The following is an 18,586-nucleotide window of genomic DNA, read 5'->3' on the forward strand; positions in this document are numbered from 1 at the left end:
TGCCATGGCTCATGAAGCCATACACAGGCAGCCTGGACAGTAGTCAGGAGCTGTTCAACTACAGGCTGAGCAAGTGCAGAATGGTGGTAGAATGTGCATTTGGACGTTTAAAAGCACGCTGGCGCAGTTTACTGACTCGGTTAGACCTCAGCAAAACCAATATTCCCATTGTTATTGCTGCTTGTTGTGTGCTCCACAATCTCTGTAAGAGTAAGGGGGAGATGTTTATGGCAGGGTGGGAGGTTGAGGCAAATCGCCTGGCAGCTGGTTACGCACAGCCAGACACCAGAGCGGTTAGAAGAGCACAGAAGGGCGCAGTGCGCATCAGAGAAGCTTTGAAAACCAGTTTCATGACTGGCCAGGCTACGGTGTGAAAGTTCTGTTTGTTTCTCCTTGATGATACCGCCCACCCCTTGGTTCACTCTACTTCCCTGTAAGCTAACCACCCTCCCCTCCTCCCTTCGATCACCGCTTGCAGAGGCAATAAAGTCATTGTTGCTTCACATTCATGCATTCTTTATTAATTCATCACACAAATAGGGGGATAACTACCAATGTAGCCCAGGAGGGGAGGTGGAGAAGGGAAGGACAAGGCCACACAACACTTTAAAAATTTAAAACTTTAAAACTTATTGAATGCCAGCCTTCTGTTGCTTGGGCAATCCTCTGGGGTGGAGTAGCTGGGTGGCCGGAGGCCCCCACACCACATTCTTGGGCATCTGGGTGAGGAGGCTAAGGAACTTGGAGAAGAGGGCAGTTAGTTACACAGGGGTTGTAGCGGCGGTCTGTGCTCTAGCTGCCTTTTCTGCAGCTCAGCCATATGCTGGAGCATATTAGTTTGATCCTCCAGCAGCCTCAGCATTGAATCCTTTGAGCTCAGAGAACATTTCTTCATGGGTGCATTTTTTTCGCCTTCTAATCTTCGCTAGCCTCTGGGAAGGAGAAGATCCTGTGATCCTTGAAACACATGCACCTGGTGGAGGAAAAAAAGGGACAGTGGTATTTAAAAAGACACATTTTATAAAACAATGGGTACACTCTTTCATGGTAAACCTTGCTGTTAACATTACATACATAGCACATGTGCTTTCGTTCCAAGGTTGCATTTTGCCTCCCCCCCCACTGCGTGGCTAGCCCCTCATACCTCACCCCTCCCCGGGGCTAACAGCGGGGAACATTTCTGTTCAGCCACAGGCAAACAGCCCAGCAGGAACGGGCACCTCTGAATGTCCCCTTAAGAAAAGCACCCTATTTCAACCAGGTAACCATGAATGATATCACTCTCCTGAGGATGACACAGAGAGATAAAGAACGGATGTTGTTTGAACGCCAGCAAACATACACTGCAATGCTTTGTTCTACAATGACAGGTTTCAGAGTAACAGCCGTGTTAGTCTGTATTCGCAAAAAGAAAAGGAGTACTTGTGGTACCTTAGAGACTAACCAATTTATTTGAGCATGAGCTTTCGTGAGCTACAGCTCACTTCATCGGATGCATACTGTGGAAACGGCAGAAGACATTATATACACAGAGACCATGAAACAATACCTCCTCCCACCCCACTCTCCTGCTGGTAATAGCTTATCTAAAGTGATCATCAAGTTGGGCCATTTCCAGCACAAATCCAGGTTTTCTCACCCTCCGCCCCCACCCCCACAAACTCACTCTCCTGCTGGTAATAGCCCATCCAAAGTGACCACTCTCTTTAAAATGTGTATGATAATCAAGGTGGGCCATTTCCAGCACAAATCCAGGTTTTCTCACCCCCCCACACACACACAAACTCACTCTCCTGCTGGCAATAGCTCATCCAAACTGACCACTCTCCTTACAATGTGCATGATAATCAAGGTGGGCCATTTCCAGAATAAATCCAAGTTTAACCAGAACGTCGGGGGGGGGGGGGGGGTAGAAAAAAACAAGGGGAAATAGGGGAATTTGTTCTACAATGATTCCCGAGTACGTGCTACTGGCCTGGAGTGGTAAAGTGTCCTATCATGGTGGACAGAAACGGCTGCCCTCCCCAGAAACCTTTTGCAAAGGCTTTGGGAGCACATCCAGGAGAGGCGCAAATGCCAGGGCAAATTAATTATTAAACATGCTTGCTTTTAAACCATTTATAGTATTTTAAAAGGTACACTCACCAGAGGTCCCTTCTCCGCCTGGCGGGTCCGGGAGGCAGCCTTGGGTGGGTTCGGGGGGTACTGGCTCCAGGTCCAGGGTGAGAAACAGTTCCTGGCTGTTGGGAAAACTGGTTTCTCCGCTTCCGTGCTGTGAGCTATCTTTCTCGTCCTCAAAACCTGCTTCTATGTTGCCTCCATCTCCATTGAAGGAGTCAAACAACACGGCTGGGGTAGTGGTGGCTGAACCCCCTAAAATGGCATGCAGCTCATCATAGAAGTGGCATGTTTGGGGCTCTGACCCGGAGCGGCCGTTTGCCACTCTGGTTTTCTGGTAGGCTTGCCGCAGCTCCTTAAGTTTCACACGGCACTGCTTTGGGTCCCTGTTATGGGCTCTGTCCTTCATGCCCTGGGAGATTTTGAGAAATATTTTGGCATTTCGAAAACTGGAACGGAGTTCTGATCAGACGGATTCCTCTCCCCATACAGCGATCAAATCCCGTACCTCCCGTTCGGTCCATGCTGGAGCTCTTTTGCAATCCCGGGACTCCATCATGGTCACCTCTGCTGATGAGCTCTGCACTCACCTGCAGCTTGCCATGCTGGCCAAACAGGAAATTGAAATTCAAAAGTTCGCGGGCCTTTTCCTGTCTACCTGGCCAGTGCATCTGAGTTGAGAGTGCTGTCCAGAGCGGTCACAATGGAGCACTCTGGGATAGCTTCCGGAGGCCAATACCGTCTAATTGTGTCCTCAGTACCCCAAATTCGACCCAGCAACGCTGATTTCAGCGCTAACCCTTAGTTGGGGGTGGAGTAAGGAAATCAATTTTAAGAGCCCTTTAAGTCGGAAAAAAGGGCTTCGTCCTGTGGATGGGTGCAGGGTTAAATCGATTTAACGCTGCTAAATTTGACCTCAACTCCTAGCGTAGACCAAGGCTTAATTGTGCTGGTTCTGCAGTGCTAACCAGAGTAAAAAGCACTAAAAATGTATCACTAAAGTTAGAAGATCTTTGAAAAAGAAAGCAAGTTTGAATAAGAGTGTCATTTTTGCATAGCCACTTTTCAGAGCAGAATCATACTAAACATAGTAAAACCTCACTGTATATGCTGAGTCAGATCTGCTGACTTGTGTTGGCTTTAAGAATAAAAATCTGCAAAAATATTGTCACACAACTACAAAAAACCCTAAGCTCCTTTTTCTTGCACCATCAGACTTTTTTTCTAAAAGTTTCAACCAGTTACACATATACAACTTCAATGGAATGGCATAGGTGTCAGTGAGACCATAGATTTTAAAACAATGGTAATGCATGCATGTAATTTAGGACATAATTTGGCCTCTTATTAATGCTGATGCATGAGATAGAAAAAATGCACTTTACCGCTCAAAACCCAGACTCTGTTTACATGGCTGGCACGTAGAAAAAACATCTTAAAGACAAAACATTTGATACATGAATAATTGAGAAGATAGATATGCAACCCCACATGCAATTTAAATAAGTCATTCTTTAGAGTACAGCTACACTTTAAGCAGAGGAATGTAAAAACTTGCCCTCACATTTTTTATACTTTCCAGTTTAGGGGTGGAGAATTTCACAAACAGATACAACTTGAAATATATACACAAATTCACTGGATACAAAAGTCCAAGTAAGCTGTTACTGCGGCACTATAATTCAATACTCAGTTGAGTTAAAGGGAAACTGTCAACTTGAAAGCTAGTCAATAAAAATTGCTTAAAGTATTTTCACGTACTAGACACGGTTTCGAGTCCCTCTACCAAAAATTCTTGTATTTTTATACTTTCCTAGTTTTCTAAAAATTCTTCTCTTCCCTGTAGTTGGGGTAAGCCCCTCAATAAACAGTGAAAATGACTATGCATATTTCACAACACTGTAAGCAAACTGAAAAAAATAAATGTTTTTTCTTTTTGTTTACCATTATAGGTTAACATATCATATTAACTTCAGTAGGAAAAATTTTACAGAGAAATTTATCTTAAGTTGAAAGTCCCTTTAAATATAAATGGAACAGGGAAAAGTGTTAGGAAAAATCATGTGTATCACTTTTTTTTCCTCTTGACCTCTAAAAGTTGACATTTGTTTACTATTAAAATAGTGACAATCCCTAGCATTCAAAAATCATGGTTCAGCCTCCCAAAATCAAGAGACTGGATAAAAAATAGTGAGATCTATTTATAACTATTTTGGGGCCTTTTTATTTGACTTCTGGTGTTTCAGTCTTTCGGGTCATGTTTTCCAGCAATTCTCTGAAAGCATGAAGGATAGAAACACCCTAAGTAAAAAAAAAGTTACAATTCTTATCTTCACATAATTTCAACAGCTGGGGCTGTCAGAAAATACCAAATGTTGCAAGACATGTATTAAAATAATGGGTTGACAATACTGCTGTTGTCTTAGACCTTGGCCTATGTACCCTATTAGTAAATGTTACCTTGTAAAGCCCCTGACCTGCAAGGACTTTGACACATGCTTAACTTCTAACATGTGCGTAGTTTAGTTGAAATCAACAGAATTACTCATATGCTCAAACTCCTACACACGTCTTAGTAGGAGTGGGGCATTAAATTGTAATGACCTGATTTTTCAGGTGTGCTGAGTTTTCACAGTGGCTTTACTGATAACGTGAAAATCAGTCCCATAAGCATCTAAACCTGTGCTAATGGTTATGGCATGAAGAATGGCCAAGCGTGTTAGGAAGATGCAACCAATTTGGACTCTGGGAGTTTTCAGGTTTAATATTTCTCACAAGGGAAATGCATTTCAATCCCTGATAAATTTAAAATAGTTTACTGTAGCTTTGCTCCTATAATTTAACACCAAATGTATAAATGAAGTATCTACCTTACCTCCAGGGAATCTGCTGTAAATTAATGTCAGATGTATGCAATGTGAGAAGGAGACAAAGCACAGATGAGTGGCAAGAAACAACATGCAGCAGTCAGGTTGAGTAATCTGGACAATATATTTAATGGGAAACCAACATATCCTCTTGTCTAAGGTGAATTTTACACCTTTAAAAGCTATTTGATTTATTTTGTTTATAAAATGAAATACATGAGACAACCAGATTCACTGCTGGAGTATGTGAGGGAGGCTCCACTGAAATCAAAAGGCAGTAAATTAAGTTGGTTGAGAGTATTTTGTTAAGCAAACAGTGTGTGCATTTCTGACTTATTTCTTGAGGAGAATTGTACAGCAGTAGTCGATTTGTAAGATACAAAAAGGAGGGATTCAAAGAAACAGTAACTATATCTTACATGTGTGCCGATTATTAGTTTACTTACGAGTGCTCTGTGGGTACACCATCACTGGGTGGAAGTAATTTATATTATTTGGGCTTATATAATATTATAAGACTAAAATATAGTCATTATATTACACTGGGCTTACATTCATTTATGGGGCTAGACTATCTCTAATAACAAGATCCACTAGACTTGCAATAAATTCTAAAACCCACTTGTACTGAGAAGCCAGGTTAAACTGTGTTGTAATAAAATTCCTACATAAGTGTGATTACGGTCTGAAAAGTAAGTATGAAATAAAAATCATGTACATACTCAAAAGATCTGTGTGTTTAGACAAGTCTACTTCATTCTGAGAAAAAAATAAGCTGTTACTGCTTTTCACTCCTGCTAGTCCTGCAGACTCATTTGAGACTTATTCCTTAGAGATTTGTTATGGAACAGTAAATTGGATTCTATTTTGACTCATGTGTCATCAATAAAATTGTTAACTAAGTAGCAATTACAAAATCTCTTGCTGTTGACAGACAAGCTAGAAAGAACAGCTTTTGACTTTCAGATACCAGGCTGCATGCCTCTTCCAGTATTTGGTCTATCATTTTATTTTACAGCTATAATATCTTGATCACAGCTTTTCACCTTGTGTGTAATCGCCTCCAACAGTCACTTCATACTCTTCAGTGATTAGGGCCCTACCACATTCACAGTCCATTTTGTTCAATTTCATGGTCATAGGGTTTTAAAAATAGAAAATTTCATGATTTTAGCTATTTAAATCTGAAATGTCACGGTGTTGTAATTGTAGGGGTCCTGACTCAAAAAGGAGTGGTGGTGGGGGTCGCAAGGTTATTGTAGGGAGAGTTGCGGTATTGCTAACCTTACTTCTGTGCTGCTGCTGGCATTGGCACTGCCTTCAGACCTCGGCAGCTGGAGAGTGGCAGCTGCTGGCTGGGATCCCACCTCTGAAGTCAGAGCTGCAGCCAGCAGCAGCACAGAGATAAGGATGGCATGATGTGGTATTGCCTCCCTTACTTCTGCGCTGCTGCCTGCAGAGCTGGGCTCTCAGTAAGCAGCCACCACTCTCCAGCTGCCCAGCTGTGAAGGCACCGCAGAAGTAAGGGTAGCAATACTGGGACCCACCCACACACCTAAAATAACTTGCGACCACCCTGCAACTCCCGTTTTGGTCCGAATCCCCAACTGGAGAAATGCTGGTCTCCCCCGTGAAATCTGTTTAATATAGGATAAAAGTACACAAAAGACCAGATTTCACAGTCCGTGATGTGTTTTTCTTGGCTATGAATTTGGTAGGGCCCTACCAATGATCTATCCAGAAGGCTTCAGTAAGAATGTACTCTCCTGTCTGCAGCCATCTGTTGTTTCTTGTCTTAGATATAAGCTCTTTGGGGGAAGGACTGTCTTTTTCTCTGTGTTTGTACAGCACATAGCACAATATGGTCTTGGTCTATAACTAGGCCTCCTAGTCACTATGATAATAAGAGATTTTCAACACACCCCTCCATGATAGTAAGTGTGACTGCTATGCTATACCAGATCATATTTTTATTAAGATAATCTCAGCCCTGAGGAATTTCCAATGTAAAAGGTGATATAGATAAAATGTGCTGGGAGACCCAGGGGAGAAAGCAATCTCTGTATTCTCCTATTCCCCCTTCCTTACTGCTTCCCTTGTTTTACTCGTGTAATGTTGTTTCAGAAGGCATTTGATGTGGTTTACTGTTTGTGGGTGGGTCTGACTGAAGAAGTGTTTAGAAGAGTTAAAATGAAGAGAAAAGGAGGCCTGACAGACTGGATTGTAAGTTTGTTTCATGCATAGGGGAAGAAGAAGGCAGAGACAAGAGTGGGAGGACACAAAAGGGGGAAAGGAATGGAGTTACATGAGGGATGAATTTAGCCAATAATAGTGAATGTGTGATGTCACAATAACTTTCTCATCAATAAATTATAGCATCAGAACTCCGAGCTAAAGCGTCACTGCAAGAAGAGAACTGCCAAAGTGAGGGGTACAGAGAACCCTCATCCAAAATCAAGTATTTTGATTAATAGCAAACAAACCCCAGGCAAATATATTTCTTTGTATGCACTCTCTATTCAAAATTGCTTCACTGTGAAAGTCTTTTTTTAAAATGGTATACATCAGATCAGAACTTTATTGCAGGAAGCAGACACCAAGCCATAACTGAAACTGTTCCCACTAATCAAATTACAAGATTCCTACAGGATATGTTTCCCAGTGTGATCTTCTGTTTAAGCAGAATGCAGATTTCACCCTTTAAATGCTTAAACAGAACAAAGCAGTTCAGTATAGCTTCCTCCCACAGGCAGTTCTTAGGGTCACAGCTAGGCCCTTCACATACATGTAGTAGTAGAATTGCATATGGATGTTTTTGTTCCAAATGTATTTTTTAGCTGTTTGTACATTAGTTTTTTTTTTAACTTAAAATGTTTCGACTGGCAGTAGCAAAAATGAGAGTGCTAGTGTAGATGAGCCACCACTGTGTTATCTAGTGCTGTTCAGCACAGGTCTAGATGATGTGATAGTTCAAAACACCAGCAGCGGCTGGCAATTGGTCTACATTCAAATTCTCGCCAGTGGAGATGAAACAATAGTATATACAGTAGGAAATTTCAAGAAAAAATGTTTAGTGTAGACAAGGCCTTAATTGGACATGTGTTCACTTTGAAAATCTCTAATTAAAAAAAAAAGGGGAGGGGGAGAGAGAGAAATTGATATGCTGTTTGACCTGCGAGTTTATTGTCTGTCTGTCTTGAGTTTTTTACTAAATGAGATGACAAAAGAAACTTAGAATATGACACACTCTCTCAAAAAATCCTTCCAGTGTCTGGAATTCTTTCTGTGAAAAAGTCAACATATTTTAGAAAGTGTTCAGAATTTTGCTGAACCCCATTTCTCCCAGGGGGTCATACAGCTTCTTGTACCTATTTCTCTAGAGAGCCACCTTTCAAATTACCACAAGAATGACAGGCAACATTAAACACCGCATACAATTAAGCATGAGCATCCAGCAGTTTTTAGTGGGGAAAAATTGATAATTCAGTAATATTGGAAGCTAATTAAGTGGCAATTTGAAAGGCTTTACAGACTGACCATTCTCTGTACAGTTATTTCAGTCCTTTCAAAACAGAGAGTCAAACATGATCTTTTCATTTGCATGCTTCTAATTAAATGTTTGTTAGAAAGGTGGCTATTGAGCCACCTATCAGTGAGATTGTATTATGAATTGGTATTGTTGCATGTCATACCGCTGCAGAATGTTTGCATACGATACAGTGTATTGCTTCTCAGAAAAGTAAACAAATGCCCCTTTTAAACCACAAAAATTCATGTCTGCTCTCAAGTGGGGAGTCTCTTGACTGCATCATTAAAGAAAAATGTGCTGCCTATGATATGAAGAGAACAACATTACGCAAATCCCAATACTTCATCATAAAAAAATGTACAAACACAAATGAAAACTTTTTTCCTACATCTAGCAGTATGTCGCCAGAGAAGCCATCCCACACAAAGCTAGAACATTTCAGAAGATTCCACATAGCCAGCCCAAACAGAGCTAGGAAGAACTCGTATTAAAAAGGATATTATAGAAGTTAGAAGGTTGCTGTCACCAGCTAAACCAAACCAAAATGCTCCTAATATTTTTTTATGAAGACTCCCACTAAACAATCATAAATTCCACAAAATCAGTAGGTGAATTTTTTTATAGGAATCAACTCTGAACAAGAGATTACTTATCATTTGCAAGATCAGTCACTTTCTCTCTTGCTTTTACTTCGTGTTTGAGAGTGCCTTTTTGACCGTGCATCAACATTTCTGCTTCACCCTGCAGTGAGATCACCATCTATTACCACAAAAATTAACATATTACAAGTAAAGCATGATGATTGCACTACATGATCAAGTGAGGAATGAGGGTGGGACAGGATCAGGCCATTTTTTCCTTAAACCTGAATATCTTTAATTATCAAAGAAAAAGTATGAAACACTAGCAAAACTTCTAAGGAGGTTACTCTTTAAGTATGTGTGAAAGTTGTCTCCTCTATAACAAAGTCTCACTTTCTGAATTAGGATCGTAACAGCTGAGGGCAGATTTAAGGGTTGGCAAATATTGACTTTGTCACTGCCAAAGTTCTTTCACTCTGTCCCCTTCCTCATTCTACTCTTGGTTTTGTTTGTTTTTTCCCCCAGTGGTACAGAATTATGTTTCTACTGAGGGCTTTGGAGGTATTTGTAACTGAGGCCTTATCATTAGGACGGCCACTTAATTTACTTACTCATTCCTCACGTTTTCACCCATGCCTTTTTTCCACGCTGGCCCTTACACATGGCATGCCCTCACTGAACTGATCCATTAGGTTCCACTATCCTTTCTCCAGATCTCTCCTCATATCTGTCTGATGCCTATGAGAAATTGGCCAGTTATTGATAAGCTGAAGTGCAGATGAGGACAGTAGATACTTTACCTATTTACAGGAACGAAAACAGCTTGTAAGTGTGTACGGACCTCCTCCAAAGCCCATTAAAATGGACAGAAAGATTCCCATTAACTTCAATGGGTGTTGGATCAGGCCCTATGCATATATAAAAATGGTATATATTTGATTCTGTTCCTTTTCCTCCCACCACCTAGATGTCATATTAGATAAGTAAACTCTTTGGCACATATCTTTGTATATATGTTTGTATAGTACCTAGCACAATGGAGCTCCACTCCACTCTTGTCTGGGGCCTCTGCAAACTGTTATATGATGTAAATACAAATGAGGGACCTTTACCCATACATCAGCACTGTGACCCAAGAACCTCTGAATGCCAACTGGCAGAGGGCAATGAGGGTGTCTAACTGTACAGGAATCCCCTGGGTTCACCAAAATAATGTCATGTATGGTCTCTGCTGCAAGCCTTTGTCACATAACCATTGTGAGAAGTATTATGGAGAACATGTGAGGACTTATGTTTATATACTGCAAATTATGTTCTCTAGGTGTGTAGGTCAAAACAGTAGAGTGGCTTGAGCCAAACTCCTCCAGATAAAGGCTGGGGGACCAATATGTACTGTATAACATACAACAAGAGGCTATTAGCATGCTAAGTCAAATGCTAATGAAGAGCTAAAGAAACTGACAGAATGACATAAACAGCAGGCGGGGCAGGGAGGGAGACCCTATCTTGAGGTGAACATCAAAGATCTGTTCTGATATATTTGGGGGTGCAAAAAGAGGCACTAGCATCCTTCACCTAGGAAGTAAACTGACAGTGGGCTTGCTTTACAAGAAAGGGATCTCAACCAGGCTTGGCTGAAAATGCTGGCATGAACTTTGGGTGAGACAAGCTTCTATAAACAGGAGAACAACTTGTTAGTTAAGCTTAGGTTTTAGAAGACCTGTTATGATGATGATTTATATGTAACAATTTGTTCCCATCTCTCATGCTTTTAAAAAAAATTATTTTTGTTTTATAGTTAAACTCAAGTGCTGTGCCTAATACAGGAGCAGGAGTGTAAACTGTTATACACTGTTCCTTAGAGAATAGAGGATTTGGGATTTTTGTGGGTATCAAGTGATCAGGAGCTATATACTACAGGGAGCTACGTTGAAGGGACTCAGGGCTGGGGTGTACCTTTTGTCCACCCGCAAGGCAATAGGAGGGCCTGGTCCATAGGAGAGTGCTTGACAGTCTGGTTGTGGTAGGGAGCTAACACTCAGCTAAGACAATCAAGATTCCCTCATGCTGGAGGCAGGTAGTAACAAGGTGACTCTCAGCCCTGGGTGCCCCAAGAAATGTCACAAACATCCCCAAAACTGTCAGTGCTCTTGTGAAGGGGTGCTATTTAGAAGAAAAAGAATTCAAGGTTTGGGCAGTGAAATAAAGGGAAGTTGGAAGTGAGAACACCAAGGCTGAATCAATTTTGCAGGGCGAGGTGAGGGGATAAAGCCTTGATTGAGGCTGGGGGTACGTGGTTCCCTGGGGGAAAGATTATGACAATCCAGATCACTTTATTCAACCTCGCAAGGCAGAAAAAACTTACGAACCTCCCTCTGCCTGCCACAGTTTTGACTCACCTCGTCGAGTGCGGATACTAATGACTAATTGGGGGGGGGGCTGGCGCCGCCTGTCCCCGCATCTCCCGGGTCAGCGGGAGTGTAACAGAGCCCTCCCGGGCTGGCGGATCCTGCTGCCCCTTTCAAGGAGCAGCTGGCCGAGTGGCGGTGACGAGGACGTTTTGACAGGCGGCTGCCAAGAGCGTCACTCTCCTTCGGTACCCTGGGACAGGGGCGGAGGGAAAACACACAAAGGTGGCCCCAAGCCGGGTGTGCCTCCTCCTAAAATCGCCGGTCTCCGCCCAGCACCCAGTTCTTCCAGCGCGGGCCGGTCACGTGGAAAGGGAGAGCAAACCCCTTACCCCCACACCACTGCATTTAACGACAAGTGACTGACTTTTGTCAAAGAGGCCACAGCGATTCACGCTGCCAATCGTCTCCTCCACGGCTGAGCAATCACACCTCAGCCGGCTCCGAGTGCATTCAGCAGCCAACAGGAGCAGAGTCCGAGTCAGAAGCTGCTCCCTGCTCCGCAGGGGCAAGCAGGCTCGGCCCAGGCTCCCTCCCGAGAAGCCGAGCCTAGGGCGCAGCTCCGCCAATGAAAGCCTGCCCCTCGCCTGGCTGCTTGTGCGCATGCGTCCGCGCCCTGTAGCCGGGGGTGGCGCCGCCCCGCCCCTGTGGACAGTCGTGAGGGGAGCTCGGCGCGCATGTGCGCGCGCGCGGTGGGACGTACAGAGCCTCTTCAGCCGCTACAGCCGCGGCGCTGCTGTTTTGCCGCCGGCGCAGCCCCGTAGCCGCCACCGCGCGCTCCCCCCGCCCATGGAACCCTGAGACCGATTTGAAAATAACCGCTGTTCTTGTGGCCTGGCGATGTGGCTGTAGCCACCGGCGCGGGGGCCTGGGCATCGCCGCTCTCTCTCTTGTCTCCTGCTCGGAAAGAGCAGCTCCTTGCCAGGGGCCCGGGGTGCCCCGCCCGGCAGCACCGCGCTCACCCAGGGCGGCTCCTCGCTGTGGGTTCCGGACCTCCCGCTTCCCCTGGGCTCCTGTGGGCAATAGCCTGGAGCCGGGACCAGCGAGGTGCTCGGCTCACGGGGTGGGTGTCAGGCGTCTCCCGGCGCTGGAGACCTGCAGTGGATTGTCCTCGGTAAGGGACTCGCAGCTCGTGACCCTGCAGGTCACGAGGAGAAATGGGGACGGGGGGAAGAGAGGGACCCCGCTCCTGTGGGGGAGGCGAAGGGTTGGGAGGGACCCGATCCTGCGGCGGAAGCGGGGTGGTAATTGAAAACCTGAGAGGAAAAAGAAGGCAAATATTCAAATACCCCCCACTGCAGCCTGCAATAAATTTGAATATTTATGTATTGTAGATGTATATGGTATGTGGATTTATATATGGGGTGTTGGTATGTATGTATACTGCATACATCTCATGTATATTTATTGTGTGGGATTCCCCACGTGCTATTCAGTTGCCCCATGCCCACTGATGGTTTCACAGGTGCGGTGAGAAGGGGGCAATGCCCTGTCCAAGAGATACTGTCCTCAGTGTTGACGTGCTGGGATTAAATTACTACCACTGTTGAAATTTATTTCTTTCTCTAATAAACTGAGTACGGAATCCTTCTGTGCAGCACCTCTGAGATGAGTATTTCAGTGCACTTTACCAATACGTCCTGCAGGGTTTTCCAAAGTGCTGACTTTGCCCCCCCAGGGTGGGCAAAAAGGGCTATTGCAGGGGTTCAGACAGGCTTCTCTGTTGTTCTTTGGGGTCTCTGCTTTCATTTGAAAAGGAGTGCTGTTTAGCTGTTATGGAAAACCTTAAAAATGTGACCACAGTGTAATTGACGCAGTAGTGTCTGCCTGTATTTGCAGAGAGCCTGGAATGAAAGGTCTGATGTATGGGTACCCCATTCATTTAAATGATGGTAGTTAGCATTGTTGACATTTCCAGTATTTCACTGATTCTCAAAGTTTGAGAGGAGAAGTATAGATCTTTTGATATCTTCAATCTAATCTGATTGAGCAATTATTTTGGGTACACCTTTAACAACACATGGTTGGGTTGAAGAGATGAATATGATTGGCTTCATTTTCCTAAGGGAGCAGGGCTTAGTTTCCAGCATTTTGGGAGACTGTCTTAAATCTCTAACTCTTCTGTGAGGAGGTAAGTTAAATCACTTCCTAGCTGCTATTTTTATTTTTTACTGTCTACTGTGCCTGTAAATACATAAAAAATTAAAATGTCTTTTGAGCTAACAGTTGAAGAGTAGCAGCTGTGTTAGTCTGTATCCTCAAAAAGAAAAGGAGTATTTGTGGCACCTTAGAGACTAACAAATTTATTTGAGCGTAACCTTTTGTGAGCTACAGCTCACTTCATCGGATGCATCGGTAACAGTATTGTCTCCCTAATGCGTCACTGGCTAGTTGCATGATGTCAGAACTGATTTAAGGTGCTATAGAAATACAAGGTATCACTTGGGGATCGTATAATTCTCTTTCAGAAAGAGAGTGCAGAATTAACAGGAATTGAGAGAAGCTCACTGACAGTGCAAGGTCTGACAATGTTCTTGAGCTGGATCTGGGAATAGTTAAGTATGAGGACTGAGGAAAGTTCTGTGAAAGGGGCATCAGGCAAAATAGTGGTGGTGTCCATTCTAGAGCAATCCGTGGAATTGCTTCAAAGGAAAGAATTCATTTTCATCATGATTCTCTCTTTAGCCAATATATAGAAGATGACATAGTGTTTTAACGTGAATTTTGGAAAGTGTGATTCAGATAGGAAGCGAAGTCACTGAGTTTTGGGTATGACAAAGGTCTTAAAAATAAACAGCAAAAGCATAACTCACAATTAATGTACAACTTGTTGTCTGAACATTACTAGATACAGCCTCTTGAGAAACTTGTAATTTGATAGGACACATTGCTGAACAGGTATTTATTATAAGTAGAGCTTATGGAGGAGGAGAGAAACAAAAAGGAGGTTTGATATAGTGGTTGATACTTGTAGTAAATGTTTGTGATATGGTGCAATGCGTTCGTAATAGTGTGTCACAATTCAAGCTCTGGTTTCTGTTGCCAAGAGCAGGAAATTTTGAGGGGAAGTAATCTAGTTGATTAATTTGAAGAGTTGTTTTTTAGTGGTTACAAAATTACATTTAATGACTCCTAAAGAAAGGAATTCATCCCTCCGTTGTACAGTATTTACTGCAATGTAGAAAATCTCTTGAAACTAGATAACAGATTTGTGTAAATGTATGTAATGGATAGTTAGTCTTTTTATAAGTTCTTTAAAAATATAGATAATCATGTGTTCAATATGATGAAAATATTTCATAGTAGTGGTGCCTAAGTAATAGAGTGATAGGCATATTTGAAATAACTTTAGTTTTCGCTCTTGTGTATTAGGCATATATTGTATAATTAATGAAATAGTAGGGAAGTGTGAGGGTGTGCTATACATGCCAAACCCAAGATCTAACGTTCTCTGTATTAAAAGAATGCTGACAAATTAAAGTTATACTATTTTAAAAATATTTGTTAATTTAAGTGTCATTTTACAGCATTAACTACTTTATGCGCTTGTTAAGTACTTCAGTTACCAAATGTTGAGGCTCTTAGTGTTTGTTTCTAGTACATACTATGTTTCAGAATGTGACCTGTTTACCATGGTTTTTGTTTGTGGGGTTTTGGTTTTTGCTTTTTTAATTAATTAGAAAATAGAACATTGGTCTGTAATAGCAATATGTATCTTCAGTGAATTAATCTGTCCCTTATGAAATTTGGTGAGAAGATAATTATTTTTAAAATGTGGGTCTGAAAAGATGGTGGTGATGTTATAATGTTGTTCACTTAGTTGTGAAATAAAAATCTGATCTCATATTAAATCTCACTTTGCGATAATAATGTAATTCTATAGAATAATTTTATTTTTGGTTTGGTTTTATGCATTTCTTTCAGTTTTCCTGGTGCCTATCCCAAGTTGTAGAGCATGTCCATAATTTAATACAGAAACCTTTTGCCTTGGACTAAGTCTAGCATTTAGAGTTTCATTTAGAGTTCCAGAGCATTTTTAGGACTTGGCAATTCTGTTCTTCTGTATCTCCAGCATGTTTACCTACTTTGGGTAGTGATTTTTGAAAGCCTAGCTATTTTCTTCCCCTGCATCTCCCCTCAAACTTGATGATCACTTAGATAAGCAATTACCAGCAGGAGAGTGGGGTGGGAGGAGGTATTGTTTCGTGGTCTCTGTGTATATAATGTCTTCTGCAGTTTCCACAGTATGCATCCGATGAAGTGAGCTGTAGCTCACGAAAGCTCATGCTCAAATAAATTGGTTAGTCTCTAAGGTGCCACAAGTACTCCTTTTCTTTTTCCTCAAACTACAGATACCTTAGATAGTGCCATGGTATGTTTTGTCTTGAGTGGCACGAACAGTTTAAGAGCTCCAGGAATAAATCTAAGAGCCTGAAGTAAAATATAAACTCTGATCTGCTGCTGTGTTAGCACCTTAAAGAGTATCAGTGCCCATAAAGTGTAACTCAGCAAGCCTCTCTCAAAGTATTTGTGCTTTGTAATCACATCATCTTCTGTAAAGGATTCCACTGTGTGAAGTGAGCCTCTGCACCTTGCCTGGCATGATAGTGGCCGCCCAGGTACCAGTACTTTTAAGACATCAATTACCATACACCTCTCAGCCCAAGAATACGTCACTGCTGCTGTAGCTATGCCAGCATATTCATTCCCTTGTGGAGCTGTAAGATAACTGGCACATCAGGTTTGCTAGTGCAGTTGGTGCTGTCAGCTGAGGGTGTCAGAGTACTAGCTAGTCAGTAACTACAATTTAGAATTCAGCAGACAGCACCAATAGGAGCTGGAGTTTCATGTGTGGGCTGTGAATATTTTTAAGCCAGTTTTCCAGGTTGATTTTTGTTTGTTTTTGTTTAATGGTAGATTCAACCTTATTCAGCCAAAAGCTCCCTGTCTTAAACACCTTTGTAGTCTCAACACCTACTGACCAATAGTGTTAAGGCATTGTAACTCTCATACCCTTATTTAGACACAAGGCACTGGGCAAGCTTTAATTGGTGTACATCAGGTTTTACTAAGGCAACAAATCTTCCGCCTTGGGCATGTTGCATCTTATCATTTATTGTGTTATCCAGCACGTACCAAGTATCCATGGGTTCATGATCATCTGTCCAAAGGCCAGCCTTGTTTCTCAGAGACGTGTATAGCACAAGAAAGCGCTGGTACATAGAACTGAGCACAGAGTCTTGTGGTAGGGAACATGATTTAGGACAAGTGGTCTCAAGACCAGTGGGAGTGATGTATTAGAACTTCTTCCAGTGGGACACATTGAAAGTGAATTTCTTAGCCATTGACTTGAACAAGAGGCTGAGCGGTCTTCCGCACTTCGTAATAAGAAAAGAAAGTATTAACAGGAGTTGTTGTCTTCATCCTTTGTGGAAAGAAGCTCCGGTGGGCTTTTTACAGATACCTCTGGTAGCTAAGTCCTGGCAAAGCTCAGGCATGTCAAATGATCCTCATAGCCCAATGCTGGCCCATAAAAATATAAATCTGTTTTGTGTGTTTTGTGTTTATAGCTACTCATGCTTATATCATCATGCTGAGAATCTGGCTTTGGATCATCCCCAAAGTGTACCTCATTCCATCCCAGTGCAGGAGCCCTCTCAGTAGCAGTTTGATTATTGACAGGGTTGAAATGATTAGGTATGGCATATCCAGGTGGCTTGAGTCCTGGCTGCATGAAAGCTATCTAGCAGAAGGACATGTGGCTTCAAGTAGCAGGAAAAGTTGCAGTGTGGTGCAAACAGCCCTCAGGGACCTCTTTCTGTACCCCATTCTAAAGTTGCCTGAATCCATCTCTTCTTTTTGTCTTTTGCAAGGCATAGTAGCCACCATTGCCGTTTGGAACATGAACTGCTAGCACTGAGCACAAGACCAGTGTGCATGGACGCCAGCTTCTACCTCTCACAATTTCTCTAACAGCAGATACTGTACTGTTTTCATTATTTCCATGTATTATTTGGAATTGTGATCCCCTCCCCCTCCCCCTAGGGCTCTAACCATGTGACAAATCACAATTCCAAATTCCAACCATGTTCCATTAAAATCAAGCAAACTAGTAAGAGTAAGGTACTACTCTGAGTGAAGATACCACATCTGTTCCTTTTGAGATTGCTGGATGAATGGCACTTTAGACATGGGAAACCCTGGTCCACCACAGATCAGTTATGACTCTCTGCTCCTACCCTGTCTTTTAATTATTTAAATTGTATTAATCCCGTTTAGATTGTAAACTCCACAGAACAGTTACTTGTCTGACAGGCCTTCAGAGGCCGCCATGAAAACGTATAGCACTCTACAAGTAAAATATAATACTAGTAAAATGCACAGTATTGAAGTTCCACCACTTAAATACAAGAATTAAATGTGAATCTGATTAATTTAATGGTGTAGTTCTTTGTCACAGAACAAGAGCCACTGTTGGTTTATTTAAAAAGATTCTCTATGCTTGACATTCTTCCTCCCCCTCTCAAGCCAAACTCACTGTTAGCATATGTGGCTTGGACCTAACTGAAGTCAATAATTACACAGTTTACACCAGTGGTGAATTTGGCCCTATTACCTGTCATAGTAACAGAATAGGATTTTTCCTTTTAATTTCCAAGTTATCCCCTTTTCCCTGCAACAATGGCAATAGCATGTCTTATCTCGAGGAGGATGGCTTTGTACATAAACCAGAGTTGCGCTCTAATAAGCAACTTTGTATCTATATAGCATTTCCCATCTCCATTAGGGAAATACTGCAAATTGTTAACTCTGGGTTACCTCCCCTGGGGGTAGCAACTTTGAGAATCCTAGTGTAGATCAGCCACCAATTAACATCACATTTTAAGCACCAAAAGATTTAACCCAGCCCAGAGAACATCTAGTCTTGAAATGCCGGTAGCTGCCTACACAAGGTTTCCCAACATTGTTGTCACTGGTGGAGCTGGATTAGTATAAGCAGTGGTGAGAAATCTTTGCAAGATTTCCATGGTGTAGATAAGGCCAGAGAGTCAGTGTCAGAGTTGGGAACAGAACTCCACCAGT

General features: G+C 42.5%; 1 protein-coding gene and 1 long non-coding RNA gene across 5 annotated transcripts in view; one reads left to right on the top strand and one right to left on the bottom strand.

Annotated features, from left to right (window-relative positions):
- Nucleotides 1-492: 492 nt before the first annotated feature.
- On the bottom strand, nucleotides 493-11,860 carry LOC144261466 (uncharacterized). Of its 2 annotated transcripts, XR_013345286.1 has the most exons (3): nucleotides 11,495-11,860; nucleotides 2,146-9,255; nucleotides 493-973 (listed from the first exon to the last, which is right to left on the bottom strand). It is a non-coding gene; the product is annotated as an uncharacterized LOC144261466 (long non-coding RNA). The 2 variants fall into 2 exon arrangements; XR_013345285.1 differs by lacking the exon at nucleotides 11,495-11,860 and having other exon boundaries at nucleotides 2,146-9,875.
- A 344-nt stretch (nucleotides 11,861-12,204) lies between these two features.
- LRRFIP2 (LRR binding FLII interacting protein 2) overlaps nucleotides 12,205-18,586 on the top strand; it is a 137,861-nt gene continuing 131,479 nt past the window's right edge. For all 3 annotated transcript variants that reach the window (XM_077811068.1, XM_077811069.1, XM_077811070.1), the window contains exon 1: nucleotides 12,205-12,617. The gene's annotated coding sequence lies outside the window, so the exon portion shown is untranslated. The remainder of the gene's footprint in view (nucleotides 12,618-18,586) is intronic.

The sequence above is a fragment of the Eretmochelys imbricata genome, chromosome 2 (genome assembly GCF_965152235.1).
Source record: "Eretmochelys imbricata isolate rEreImb1 chromosome 2, rEreImb1.hap1, whole genome shotgun sequence".
Taxonomy (NCBI): domain Eukaryota; kingdom Metazoa; phylum Chordata; order Testudines; family Cheloniidae; genus Eretmochelys; species Eretmochelys imbricata.